Source organism: Oncorhynchus mykiss, chromosome 19, assembly GCF_057628025.1.
Source record: "Oncorhynchus mykiss isolate SJ-2025 chromosome 19, ASM5762802v1, whole genome shotgun sequence".
Classification (NCBI taxonomy): domain Eukaryota; kingdom Metazoa; phylum Chordata; class Actinopteri; order Salmoniformes; family Salmonidae; genus Oncorhynchus; species Oncorhynchus mykiss.
Window position 1 is genome coordinate 55,042,309 of NC_143040.1, and position 14,981 is coordinate 55,057,289.

The following is a 14,981-nucleotide window of genomic DNA, read 5'->3' on the forward strand; positions in this document are numbered from 1 at the left end:
CATTCTGACAGACTCCAACACCCCTCCCTTCCTCTCTCCACTGATGAGCTGCATTCTACCCTTAAGGGTGCCTCAGCATCCCGTACGCTCGACATCAGATGTTTATTTATCTCCTCCTGTAAACAAACAGAGGTCAATAAAGAGAAGAGTTGAGTTGGAGCTCTCTGATTGGACTCACCACCATACCCACGGATTTATAGGAAAACAATGTATAGGAAGATGGATGACAGTCACTAAAGACAGGGCTTGTGAGAGGGGCTGCATCACATCTTTATACTGAGACTGCCACAGTGTTACCGGAGTCAAAAGAATGGAGATACATAAAAAGATGGAATGGGAAATGCAAGATATTACATTTGTCTTTGTACATTCATTATTGCCATTTATATAAAGTGTTCATAGAATTGTCACTTGTTGTCAGTATTTTGTTGTGGTTGTAGACAATAATGGCAAATGTGATTGGAATTTTGGTCTGAGTTTTGCTGCTGTCCACAGTGACGGACCCCTCTAACTCTTTCTCTCATTCTGTCCATTTTACTCTCTCTCTCTCTCTCCCTCTCTCTCTCTGTGTCTCACTCTGTCTCTCTCTCCCTCTCTCTCACTCTCTCTCTCTCTCTGTCTCTCTGTCTCTCTCTGTGCCAGCTGTCAGCATTGGCAGAGTGCCACACCGGCGCCGGTCGCTCGGGTAATGACAGACACAGCAGCAGCGATGCAAAGAGGAGAAAATAACAGAATGAAAGCGAGACAGAAAGAAAGAACAAGATCGAGGTAAGTGTGAAGTAACAGAATGCTGGCACTCCCCATTGTGTCAAAGGGGACAAGGTGCTGGGCCATGGATAGAAGGGTGGGGATGTAGCGAAAGAGAGAGAAAGAGAGAGATAGAAAAACAAGATAGTACATCATTGAAGTGTTGAGTTTCAACAGTACTTTATTTTGACATTTATATTAACAAAAGTCTAATGTACAGTCAGTACAATATTACATTAAGTTGATAAGACATAAGAGATATTTAATATGGAAGAGAGCCAACACATTTTTCAACAGATTGTATCACTGATACAACTTGAATAACATCTATGTGATGTCATTCAAGTTATTTATGCCTAAATTATTAACTTTCCACAAACCATTCTTCAACACTGATTCACTTGACCAAACCATTGCTATTTCCCAATCTTGTCCCAACATAAAATACATCAATCATTTAATACCCTTATGAGTAGTATGCGCCGGAGGGAATTGCTGCCGTTTTACGGGCTCCTAACCAATTGTGCTATTTTGTGTGTTTTTTCGCATTGCTTGCAACTTATTTTGTACATAATGTTGATGCTACTCTCTCTTATGACGAAAATAGCTTCTGGATATCAGAACAGCGATTACTCACCTCGAACCGGACAGAGATGTTTTCTTTAATGAGTCTGACGTGAAGGATATAGTTTTGCTCCCAGACAAGGCCCAAATACCCGTCAATGAAGGAAATAGAGGGGGTGGAGATCAGGGTGCCTTGTGAGAATTTGTTGGCTAGTGGGTAATCCGCCTCCACCATCCGTTCTATTAGCCAACATGCAATCACTGGAGAATAAACTGGATGATCTCCGTTCGAGACTATACTACCAATGGGACATTAAAAACTCTAATATCTTATGTTTCACAAAGTCGTGGCTGAACGACGACACAGATAATATACAGTTAGCTGGGTTTTCCGTGCATTGGCAAGACAGAACAGCTACGTCCGGTAGGCGAGTGGTGGGGATGAGTGTCTATTTGTCAATAACAGCTGGTGTGTGGTGTCTAATATTAAGGTAGTCCCGAGGTATTGCTCGCCTGAGGTAGAGTACCTCATGATAGCTTATCATGAGGTGGTCGGAGCTGATCGTGGACTATAGGAAAAGGAGGGCTGAACAGGCCCCCAACGCCCCCCCCCCCTTTGTTTACACACTGCTGCTACTTGCTGTTTATTATCTGTGCATAGTCACTTTACAATTACCTCGATTAACCTGTACCCCCACACATTGACTCTGTACCGGTACCCCCTGCATATAGCCTCGTTATTGTTATGTACATTTCTTGTGTTACTTTTTGATTGATTTCAGTTTTTGTTTACTTTAGTTTATTTGGTAAATATTTTCTTAACTCTTATTTCTTGAACTGCATTGTTGATTAAGGGCTTGTAAGTAAGCATTTCACGGTAACCTGTTGTATTCTGTGCATGTGACAAATAACATTTGATTTCGTTAGACCACGCTATCTATCAAGAGAGTTTTCACCTATATTTTTCATAGCTGTCTATTTACCACCACAAACCGATGCTAGCACTAAGACCTCACTCAACGAGCTGTATAAGGCCATAAGCAAACAAGAAAATGCTCATCCAGAAGCGGTGCTCCTAGTGGCCAGGGAATTTAATGCAGGGAAACTTAAATCCGTTTGACCTAATTTCTACCAGCAATTTATACTAGTTGTACAACTGAATGCATTCAACTGAAATGTGTCTTCCGCATTTAATCCAACCCTTCTGAATGAGACAGGTGAGTAGGGCTGCCTTAATCGACATCCAAGGCAATGTGGGTTAACTGCCTTGCTCAGGGACAGAATGACAGAATTTTACCTTGTCAGCTCAGGGATTATATCCAGCAACCTTTCGGTTACTGGCCCAACGCTCTTACCTGCCAGATACCCCCCCTCACACACACACAGCAATGCGTATAAAGATCTCCCTCACCCTCCATTTGGAAAAATTGACCCTAATTATATCCTCCTGATTCCTTCTTACAAGCAAAATCTTATGCAGGAAATACCAGTGACTCGCTCAATACGGAAGTGGTCAGATGACGCGGATGCTAGCACAGACTGGAATATGTTCTGGGAATCATCCAATGGCATTGAGGAGTATACCACCAAAGTCATCGACTTCATCAATAAGTGCATCGACGATGTCGTCCCCACAGTAACAGTACACTAATCCAGACGTTTATAAGAAATCCCATTATGCCCTCATACGAACCATCAAACAGGCAAAGCTTCAATACAGGACTACGATTGAATCCTACTACACCAGCAAGGCTTGCAAACTATTATGGACTACAAAGGTAAATCCAGCCATGAGCTGCCCAGTGACGCGAGCTTACCAGATGGGTTAAATGCCTTTTATGCTCGCTTCGAGGCAAGCAACACTGAAGCATGCATGAGAGCACCAGTTGTTCCGGTTGACTGTGTGATCGTGCTCTCCGTTGCCGATGTGAGCAAGACCTTTAAACTAGAGGTTGACCGATTATGATTTTTCAACGCCGATACCGATACCGATTATTGGAGGACCAAAAAAGCCGATACCGATTAATCGGCCAATTAAAAAATACTGTATTTGTAATAATGACAATTACAACAATACTGAATTAACACTTATTTTAACTTAATATAATACATCAATAAAATCAATTTAGCCTCAAGTAGATAATGAAACATGTTCAATTTGGTTTAAATAATGCAAAAACAGTGTTGGAGAAGAAAGTAAAAGTGCAATATGTGCTATGTAAGAAAGCTAACGTTTCAGTTCTTTGCTCAGAACATGAGAACATATGAAAGCTGGTGGTTCCTTTTAACATGAGTCTTCAATATTCTCAGGTAAGAAGTTTTAGGTTGTAGTTATTATAGGACTATTTCCCTCTATACCGTTTGTATTTCATTAACCTTTGACTATTGGATGTTCTTATAGGCACTTTAATATTGCCAGTGTAACGGTATAGCTTCCGTCCCTCTCCTCGCGCCTCCCTGGGCTCGAACCAGCAATACAACGACCACAGCCACCACATCGAAGCAGCGGTACCCATGCAGAGCAAGGGAAACAACCACCCTTAGGCTCAGAGCGAGTGAAGTTTGAAACGCTATTAGCGCGCGCTAACTAGCCTGCCATTTCACTTCGGTCACACCAGCCTCATCTTGGGAGTTGATAGGTTTGAAGTCATAAACGGCACAATGCCTTGACGCACAACGAAGAGCTGCTGGCAAAACGCACGAAAGTGCTGTTTGAATGAATGTTTACGCACCTGCTTCTGCCTACCACCGCTCAGTCAGATACTTAGATACTTGTATGCTTGTATACTCAGTCATATTATATGCAACACAGGACACGCTAGATAATATCTAGTAATATCATCAACCATGTGTAGTTAACTAGTGATAATGATTGATTGTTTTTTATAAGATAAGTTTAATGCTAGCTAGCAACTTACCTTGGCTTACTGCATTTGCGTAGCAGGCAGTCTCCTTGTGGAGTGCTACGAGAGAGAGGCAGGTCGTTATTGCGTTAGACTAGTTAACTGTAAGGTTGCAAGATTGGATCCCCCGAGCTGACAAGGTGAACATCTGTCTTTCTGCCCCTGAACAAGGCAGTCAATCCAACGTTCCTTGGCCGTCATTGAAAATAAGAATGTGTTCTTAACTGACTTGCCTAGTTAAATAAAGATTAAATAAAGGTGTAAAAAAAACACACAAAAAAAACAGCAAATCGGCACCCAAAATTACCGATTTCAGATTGTTATGAAAACTTGAAATCGGCCCTAATTAATCGGCCATTCCGATTAATCGGTCGACCTCTACTTTAAACAGGTCAACATTCACAAGGCCGCTGGGCCAGACGGATTACTAGGATGTGTACTCAGAGCATGCAAGTGTCTTCACTGACATTTTCAACATCTCCCTGACCGAGTCTGTGATATGATCTAGAAGAAAAAGAAATGCACACCTATTAAGACGAGGTGCTGGCTAGCGGAGTAAAAAATTTGAAAATAAAAGAGAGCCGCACACTCTAGGAGCTCAGATGCAAAAATGTAATTACCAACGTTTCGACAGCCAAGCTGTCTTCATCAGGGTATACCAACAGGGTATACCCTAAGTAATTACATTTTTGCATCTGAGCTCCTAGAGTGTGCGGCTCTCTTTTATTTTTCAAGCAGACCACCATAGTCCCTGTGTCCAAGAAAGCGAAGGTAACCTGTCTAAATCACTACCGCCTGTGGCACTCACGTCAGTAGCAATGAAGTGCTTTGAAAGGCTGGTCATGGCTCACATCAACACCATCATCCCGGAAACCCTAGACCCACTCGAATTCGCATACCGCACCAACAGATCCACAGATGACACAATCTCAATCGCACTCCACACTGCCCTTTTCCACCTGGGTAAAAGGAACTCCAAGGTGAGAATGCTGTTCTTTGACTACAGCTCAGCGTTCAACACCATAGTTAAGGACCCTAGGACTAAACACCTCCCTCTGGAACTGGATCCTGGACCTCCTGACGGGCCGCCCCCAGGTGGTAAGGGTAGGCAACAACACATCTACCACACTGATCCTCAACACGGTGGCCCCTCATGGATGTGTGCTTAGTCCCCTCCTGTACTCCCTGTTCACCCATGACAGCCTGGCCAAGCACAACTCCAACACCATAATTAAGTTTGCTGATGACACAACAGTGGTAGGCCTGATCACCGACAACGATGCTGCTAGGGAGGAGACTATAAGGAGGAGGTCAGAGACCTGGCAGTGTGGTATGAGGACAACAACCTCTCCCACAACGTGAGCAAGACAAAGGAGATGATCATGGACTACAGGAAAAGGAGGGCTGAACATGCCACCATTCACATCGACTGGGTTGTAGTGGAGTGGGTTGAGAGTTTCAAGTTCCTTGATGTCCACATCACCAACAAGCTATCATGGTCCAAACACACCAAGAAAGTGAAGTGGGCACGGCAAAACCTTTTCCCCCCCAGGAGACTGAAAATATTTGGCATGGTTCCTCAGATCCTCAAAAAGTTATACAGCCACACCATAGAGCATCCTGACCGGTTGCATCACCGGTTGCATCACCGCCTGGGATGGCAATGCATCCGACCATAAGGAGGTACAGAGGGTAGTGCGTACAGACCAGTACATCCCTGGGGCCAAGCCTCCGGCCATCCAGGACCTATATATTAGGCGGTGTCAGAGGAAGTCCCCAAAAAAGACTACAAAGGTAAAGACTCCAGTCACCCAAGTCATAGACTGTTCTCTCTGCTACTGCACAGCAAGTGCTACCCGAGCGCCAAGTCTACGTCCAAAAGGCTCTTTAACAGCTTCTACCCCCAGGCCATAAGACTGCTGAACAATTTATCAAAATGCCACCCGGACTATTTGCATTGACCCCCTCCCTTCATTTTTACACTGCTGCTACTCACTTTCTATTGTCTATGCATAATCACTTTACCCCTACCTGTATGTACAAATTACCTTGACTCACCTGTACCCCTACACATTCACTCGGTTCCCCCTGTATATAGCCTCATTATTGTTAATTTATTGTTAATAATTCATTTATAAAAAAAACATTTTACTTTAGTTTCTTTAATAAATATTTTCTTAACTCTATTTTCTTAAAGCTGTATTGTTGTAGTGATGGGTCTTTCACACGGGGAGTTGGCGCAGGTCTCCTACCTGACTTCGCTACACTCCCCGTGTCCCCCCCCCAATACATTTTTTGGGCTGCCTCTCGGGCTTCCAGCCGCGCTGCCGTGCTGCCTCCTCATACCGCCGCCTCTCAGCTTTCGCTGCGTCCAGCTCTGCCTTGGGGCGCCAATATTCCCCAGCCTGTGCCCAGGGTCCTTTGCCGTCCAGGATCTCCTCCCTTGTTCATTAGTCCTGAGATCGCTGCTGCTGCTGCTGCTGCTGCTGCCCACTACCACACTGCTTGGTCCTTTGGTGGTGGGTGATTCTGTAACGGGATTCATCCTCCTCTGACGAGGAGTATGAGAGATCGGACCAATATGCAGCGTGGTACGTGTTCGTCATGTTTTAATGAACAAAATCCCTGAACACGAAAATACAAAATAACAAATCGAAAGACAGAAAGGAAAACCGAAACAGTTCCGTGTGGAACACAGACACAGAAAACAATCACCCACGAAACACTGGTGGGAAAAGGCTACCTAAGTATGATTCTCAATCAGAGACAACTAATGACACCTGCCTCTGATTGAGAACCATACCAGGCCAAACGCAAAATACAACATAGAAAAACAAACATAGACTGCCCACCCCAACTCACGCCCTGACCATACTAAAACAAAGACAAAACAAAGGAACTAAGGTCAGAATGTGACACCCAAGAGGAATGGAAGATGGTGGAAAAGGTGTGCAGAGTCCTGGAACCCTTTGAGCAGGTCATTGTGGAGATCAGTGGAGAGAGGTACAGTAAGCAGCTTGGAAAATTCCAGAAAATGATGTCATGCCTTTAGAAGCTTCTGATAGGCTAATTGACATCATTTGAGTCAATTGGAGGTGTAGCTGTGGATGTATTTCAAGGCCTACCTTCAAACCCAGTGAATCTTTGCTTGACATCATGGGAAAATCAAAAGAAATCAGTCAAGACCTCAGAAAACATTGTAGACCTCTGCAAGTCTGGTTCATCCTTGGGAGCAATTTACAAACGCCTGCAGGTACCACGTTCATCTGTACAAACAATAGTATGCAAGTATAAACACCATGGGACCACGCAGCTGTCATACCGCTCAGGAAGGAGATACGTTCTGTCTCCTAGAGATGAATGTAATTTGGTGCAAAAAGTGCAAATCAATCCCAGAACAACAGCAAAGGACATTGTGAAGATGCTGGAGGAAACAGGTACAAAGTATCTATATCCACAGTAAAACGAGTCCTATATTGACATAACCTAAAAGGCCGCTCAGCAAGGAAGAAGCCACTGCTCCAAAACCGCCATAAAAAAGACAGACTATGGTTTGCACATGGAGACAAAGATCATACTTTTTGGAGAACTGTCCAAAAAAATAACTGTTTGGCCATAATGACCATCGTTATTTTTGGAGGAAAAAGGGGGATGCTTGCAAGCCGAAGAACACCATCACAACCGTGAAGCATGTTGTGATGGTGCTTTGCTGCAGGAGGGACTGGTGCACTTCACAAAATAAATGGCATCATGAGGATGGAAAATTACATGAATATATTCAAGCAACATCTCAAGACATCAGTCAGGAAGTTAAAGCTTGGTCGCAAATGGGTCTTCCAAATGGACAATGATCCCAAGCATACTTCCAAAGTTGGTGCAAAATGGCTTAAGGACAACAAAGTCAATGTATTGGAGTGGCCATCACAATGCCCTGACCTTAGAACATTTGTGGGTTGAACTGAAAAAGCATGTCCGAACAAGGAGGCCTACAAACCTGACTCAGTTACACCCGCTCTGTCAGGAGGAATGGGCCAAAATTCACCCAACTTATTGTGGGAGGCTTGTGGAAGACTACCCGAAACGTTTGACCCAAGTTAAACAATTTAAAGGCAATGCTACAAAATACTAATTGAGTGTATGTAAACTTCTGACCCACTGGGAATGTGATGAAAGAAATAAAAGCTGGTATAAATTATTTTCTCTGATATTTTTCTGACATTTCAAATTCTTAAAATAACGTGGTGATCCTAACTGACCTAAGACAGGGAATTTTTACTAGGATTAAATGTCAGGAATTGTGAAAAACTGAGTTTAAATGTATTTGGCTAAGGTGTATGTAAACTTCAGATTTCAACTGTATGTATATGAGCAGTAGATGAGAATGTAGTATCAGGAGACAAAACATGAACCTGAACTAATAAGTTACTGTTCTCTCTTTTCAGCTTTGTGACAGCCTCAAAAATGATACTCCTGTGTAAGGGTCTGTAGCGGATCACAGCCAGCCGCCAGAGAGAAGAAAATGTAACCACAGGACATGTGACAGAGTTGATGGACACCCTATGTTCATCAATGGACAGAACGTTCCACAGAATGGAATATAATCACGTGCTCTCAGAAACCGCTGCACTTGACCCCAGGTTTAAGAAGTTAGCCTTCAGTGATGCCAGAGCGATTGATGAGGCTCTTCAAAGAATTACCTCAGCAGCAGCAGGGAGGGACAGCCCCAGCAGTCATGGACCAGGGCAACAGGAAGAAGAGGGATCAGATGGAGCAGAAGCCCCAGCAGTAGTGCTACAAACGTCTGCTGTTTGGATGCTGTTTGACGAGAGAGCACCTGGGATGCAGCACAAAGGAATACCTCAGCAGATGCCATAATGGAGGTCCGATCCTATTTGGAGGAGCCCCTCAAGATCCTCTGAGCTGCAGATCCTCTGATCTGCAGATCATCTGAGCTGGTGGAAGAACAAGGCCTCTGTCTACTCACGGCTTACTAAAGTCATGACAGGGAGACTGCATAATGGTCGCATCCGTTCCCTCTGAGAGGGTCTTCTTGAAAACGGGACAAATAATTACTGTGAGAAGAAACTGCATCAGCCCCTTGAAAGTGAGGCAGCTTGCATTTCTGAATGCAAATCCCTCATAAAAGCAAAATATGGTCAGCATTGCTGTGTGCTGCTGGTTATAACACGGCAATAAAGAAGAGAGAGAAAAGAGGGACCAGTTTAATGTTTTAAGTGGGATGCTGCAGTTTTGCACATTGTTATTTATTTTTCTTTGATATGGTGCTATATTCTAGTATTATGTTGTTGAGATTGTATTCGTTTTGAATTGTTACATTTATATGTACTTTGTTTATATACATTAAAAGGTTAGACTTTAAGTGCAAATGTTTAATAGCGTTCTTTTTCATAAATAACCAATGCATTTTTAAATACATTGTGGTTAAGGTAGAGTATGATTTCATTTAATAATTTAATAATAATTGTTTTAACACCAATCATAGTCAAACTATCGCAAACAGTTTGACTTGAAAAAATACAAAACATATATTTTTTTAAAGAGCCGTTTGGGAGCCAAAAGAGCCGTCTCTTTTTGGTGAGCTGAGCCGAACGAGCCGGTTCACTGAAAAGAGCCGGAATGCCCATCACTACATTGTTGGTTAAGGGCTTGTAAGTAAGCATTTCACGGTAAGGTCTACTACACCTGTTGTATTCTGTGCATGTGACAAATAACATTTGATTTGATTAGACCACGCTATATATCAAGAGAGTTTTCACCTATATTTTTCATCTCAATTTTGTCCCGCACATTGAATATAGTTGCAGAGAGTCCCTGTAATACTAGATTCAGATCATTCAGGCAAGAAAAAACATCACCCAGATAGGCCAGTCGTGTAAGAAATGCATCATTATGCAAGTGGTCAGACAAGTGAAAATGGTGGTCAGTAAAGGAAACTTTAAGCTCGTCTCTCAATTTAAAAATACTTGTCAATACTTGCCCCTTGATAACCAGCGCACTTCTGTAAGTTGTAAAAGCATTACATGGTCGCTGCCTATATCATTGCATAGTGCAGAACATACACAAGAGTTCAGGGGCCTTGCTTAACAAAGTTGACCATTTTCACTGTAGTGTCCAAAACGTCTTTCAAGCTGTCAGGCATTCCTTTGGCAGCAAGAGCCTCTCGGTGGATGCTGCAGGAGCAGCTGCTTGCATGCTCGTTACCACTCCACTATGTCTCCCTGTCATGGCTTTTGCGCCATCAGTACAGATACCAACACGAGCAGCAGCTACGTTTGGCTACATACTGACCGTTAGTAGAATTCCCATGAGAGAGTAACGGTTAATGTGATTGGATGTTAAATATTTGACTAGGCTAACAGTACTTGACATTGAGTTTTTATTTCACTGAACACTTAAGGTTTTAATTGTATTTTGGCAGTGAAACGAGGCTACTCAGATGAGAGAAAAACCCACACCCAAATGTTGGAAAATATAAATGGACTGTTTGACTGTTTATTTTTATTTTTAAATGTGCATCAAATTTTTATTTGGCGTACCCCAGTTTGGGAATACCTGCTCTAGAGCAATTCAGACTGCTGATTGAGGACCTTTTTGACAGAAGAATGTGTTTGTTTTCTGTGATTGGGTTTTGTTTCTCTGTTTTTCTTTTTCATATTGCATTGATGTGTATATTTTTTGTAATTACAGGGCTCACCTGTTACACACAGAGGAAAGGAGGGGGGGGGGGTCTCATGCCTCTGAGATCATCCTCTACTCTACAAACAATGAGGACTAATCCATCCGAAAGATACAACACTTTGAAGTTCACCAGAGGGTCTACTTAGCCTCACACCCACACACACCTCGGGAAATATTCAATCACATCTGGTATTCAGGTTTTCAGGATTCCTGCATAAATGCCCATTTGGAATCAACGTGGACCAACAAGAAACCATACTACATCCATTTCATTGAGAGAACGAGAGTTCAGAATCCAGGTTTCTCATCTCGAGTAGCCAAAAGGCCAACGGCAGAACTTCAGTGTATTCTCACGACTGTTCAGGACAAATTTAATTAGATATCATCCCTTTAATCAGCAGAGTTAATTACAAAAGACGTGGTTATTGAGCGTGTCCTGGGCCTTGCTGAGTTGAACTGGGATAATGATGTCAGAACAGCGCCATTTATTTAGCAGGCTAATTAAGTGATTCTCCCCTGCTCTGCCTGGGATCCACACTTTACCTTCATAATATAATGCCAGAGTATAAGCCTCTTCCTGGACATGTGATGAACTACTTATACAATACTTGAACATCTCAGGCAAAGTCATGGAGACATAAGGGGTTATTCATGACCAGGCTTCCACTCACAATCTGGTTTTTAACATATGGAAAAATACAGATAAATACTGATTTAAACTGATAATTAATAGTTGTAGTTTCACTTTTGAATACATTTTGTAATAGGGTTTCCTATTAAGCACTACCATGGCAGAATAGTTTTAGAAGTGACCCACATAAAGAGCGACAAAAAGTTATAACCCAAGTCAAAGTCTTAGTATTTCAGTGCGAGAGCTGTGTGAGAAGTGGACCTGAACGACCTGTATGTTTCCTCTTTCACTTCCAGCCAGATTCATGTGTTTTTCCACTTTGCCTTTTTAGCCTTATGTTTATCCACCCCTGGGCAGAGTTAGATTTCTCCAAAGCTCAACCGTGCCTCCGCCATCTGTGCTTCAGCTTTGACCCTTTTTCAGGATCAGGAAATAAGGGATTTAAGACACCCTGCCGCAGAATTCCACCCTGACTTTCTCCTGACATGACAGCTCGGTGGCCAAACAGTTGTTGGACTTGTAAAGGATCAGCTGTACATTATACTGTAAATGTGGCTGGAATACTAAGAAAGATGTATATATCTTTACAAACGCATGTGTGCGCACACAGACTAGTGCACACACACACAGCAGCACTGTAACAACCTGAGTCCTGCAGCTGTTAACACACAGGCTTAATAACAGGTTGTGTGTGGAGTATTGAGACAGTTAGACAGAGACGGGAGCCGTGCTGGTAGAGTGGGGACAGAATGATGGTCTGCTGAGTATCCATCTGTCAGCGAGCCCTCACCACTGTCATCCCCCGCTGTCCGGAGACTCTGATAACAGCCCCCCACATAGAGGACAACAGGCCTGGACTGTCAATGATGTATTGGCTACTTCAACCGAGCCCCATACTCACTCTAACAATCTCCTACCCCTCTGTGTATCTAGCTCCTGTTAGCTAATCCAAGCTGCTGGGCAGGCCTGATGGTGCTGTAAGATACCAACCTGATTTCCTCTAAAAAGCTTAAGGTTTAGAGGGACGACAGGGTGGAGGTGATTGTATGAGTAGTATTTAATTCACCCAGCCCTTTGGCAGTCAGATGAAGACAAAATAAAATGAATCCCGGCTCACATTTAGTCGAATCAATGTATATGGAGAATCAATCCACAACTAATGCTGCACACTCATTCAACGTCATCCATGTCAGTTATTAAAGCCCCGACCACGCTGGGATTTCTTTCTTAAACCCTGAAAGGATGTGAGGAGAGCTGATTAGCCAACCAGTCAGCAAGGCAGTGATGGTCTGTGTGACATTTACTGCACTGCTGGAGCAAGGAACAAAAGTGTTTTCGCTGCACCTGCTGTGGCAATTTATACTCCTACCTGTATACAGGTTGAAAATGGCAGATTTGGACACAAGCGCCTAAATTGAAATGTAGTAGCTGTGCAGTAGCATTCTAGCATTCTATAAGTGAGTCAGAGGGGTATAATAAGTCAAGAGGTTTCTAAAGGCACTGTATCTCTAGCTTTTTTTATGCCCAGCTCATGAGGCCCATTGATGATTTGAGGCCTGAGACAATTGCCTCTTCTGCCTAATGTTAAATCCGCCAGTGGAGTGGTCAGAGGGCTGGAAGCTCCATAGTGGGAGTCAGGGGAGAGCTAAAGCAGAGATGGGCTCTGTCTGTCAGCCAACCCTGTCTAAAGTGGCCATCACACACGATTGATTGGACCAGGACCATTAACCCCCTGGCTCTCTTCAGCTCGCCTCTCCGGACACTCCGTCTCTTTCTATCCACATCTTTCCCTCTCTCTACCTCTATCCTTGGCTTTCCTTCTCTCCCTCCATCCTTGCCTCCCCCCATGGAGGCTCTTTGTGGCTGGCAGGGGCGAATGGGTCTTAGAGCAGTAGGATCTCTGCTTCATCGGTTTTCATTTCACTCCTACAATCCAATTTTATTTGTCACATGCATCTTAACCTAACAGTGAAATGCTTACTTATGGGCCCTTCCCATCAATGCAGATAGAAAAAAAGAGAAATATTAAAAAAGAACACGAGGAATAAATAGAAATATGGTGAGTGTAACGGTCTGAGTGAAGTGGGTGAGGAGTCAGGCGCAGGAAGCAGAGAGTTCAGGGGAGTGCTATTTTAATGCACTGAATAAACGCTGAACATAAGCCAACCCTCACAAAAACACAGGGCGTACTGAACAAACAAATGCCCCAAACAGGGGGACTTAAACTGTCCAGGGGAAAACCCACAAAATGGGAAACCACAAAACCCAATAGACGTGCACAAAAGTACACCAAACAGACGATCACAATAATTAATCCCGCACAAGGAACCCTGCGGGCCGGCTGACTAATAAAGCCTACTACCTAACTCAAAACAGGTGCACACAATCAACACATAAGGAGGGGGAGGAAATAATCAGTAGCAGCTAGTAGGCCGGCGACGACGACCGCCGAGCGCCACCCGAACGGGAAGGGGAGTGTCCTTCGGTCGGAGTCGTGACAGTACCCCCCCCTTGACGCGTGGCTCCCGCAGCGCGCCGACACCGGCCTCGAGGTCGACCCGGAGGACGAGGCGCAGGGCGATCCGGATGGAGGCGATGGAAATCCCTCAACATTGACGGATCCAAAATGTCCCTGGTGGGTACCCAGCACCTCTCCTCCGGACCGTACCCCTCCCAGTCCACGAGGTACTGCAGGCCCCTCACCCGGCGTCTCGAGTCCAGAATGGCCCGTATCGTATACACCGGGGACCCCTCGATGTCCAGAGGGGGAGGAGGGACCTCCAGCACCTCACCGTCCTGTAGGGGACCAGCTACCACCGGCCTGAGGAGAGACACATGAAACGAGGGGTTAATACGATAATAGGAAGGGAGTTGTAATCGATAACACACCTCGTTTATTCTCCTCAGGACTTTGAACGGCCCTACACACTGCGGCCCAAGCTTCCGGCAGGGCACGCGGAGGGGTAGGTTTCGGGTCGAGAGCCAGACCCTGTCCCCTGGTACAAACACGGGGGCCTCACTGCGGTGGCGGTCAGCACTCCTTTTCTGCCGTCCACTAGCCTGTTGAAGGGATTCCTGGACGGCCCTCCAGGTTTCTTTGGAGCGCTGCACCCATTCCTCCACCGCAGGAGCCTCGGTCTGGCTCGGATGCCACGGTGCCAGGACCGGCTGGTACCCCAACACACACTGAAAGGGGGACACATTAGTAGAGGAGTGGCGTAATGAGTTCTGGGCCATTTCCGCCCAGGGGATGTATCTCGCCCACTCCCCTGGCCGGTCCTGGCAGTACGACCGCAGAAACCTACCCACCTCCTGGTTTACTCTCTCCACCTGCCCATTACTTTCAGGGTGATAACCGGAGGTCAGGCTGACCGAGATCCCCAGACGCTCCATGAACGCCCTCCATACTCGGGACGTGAACTGGGGACCCCGATCAG

General features: G+C 44.6%; 1 long non-coding RNA gene across 1 annotated transcript; it reads left to right on the top strand.

Moving 5' to 3' along the window:
- Positions 1-666: 666 nt before the first annotated feature.
- LOC149975242 (uncharacterized) lies at positions 667-9,594 on the top strand. The gene is made up of 2 exons (XR_016489003.1): positions 667-768; positions 8,657-9,594. It is a non-coding gene; the product is annotated as an uncharacterized LOC149975242 (long non-coding RNA).
- The last annotated feature ends 5,387 nt before the right edge of the window (positions 9,595-14,981 follow it).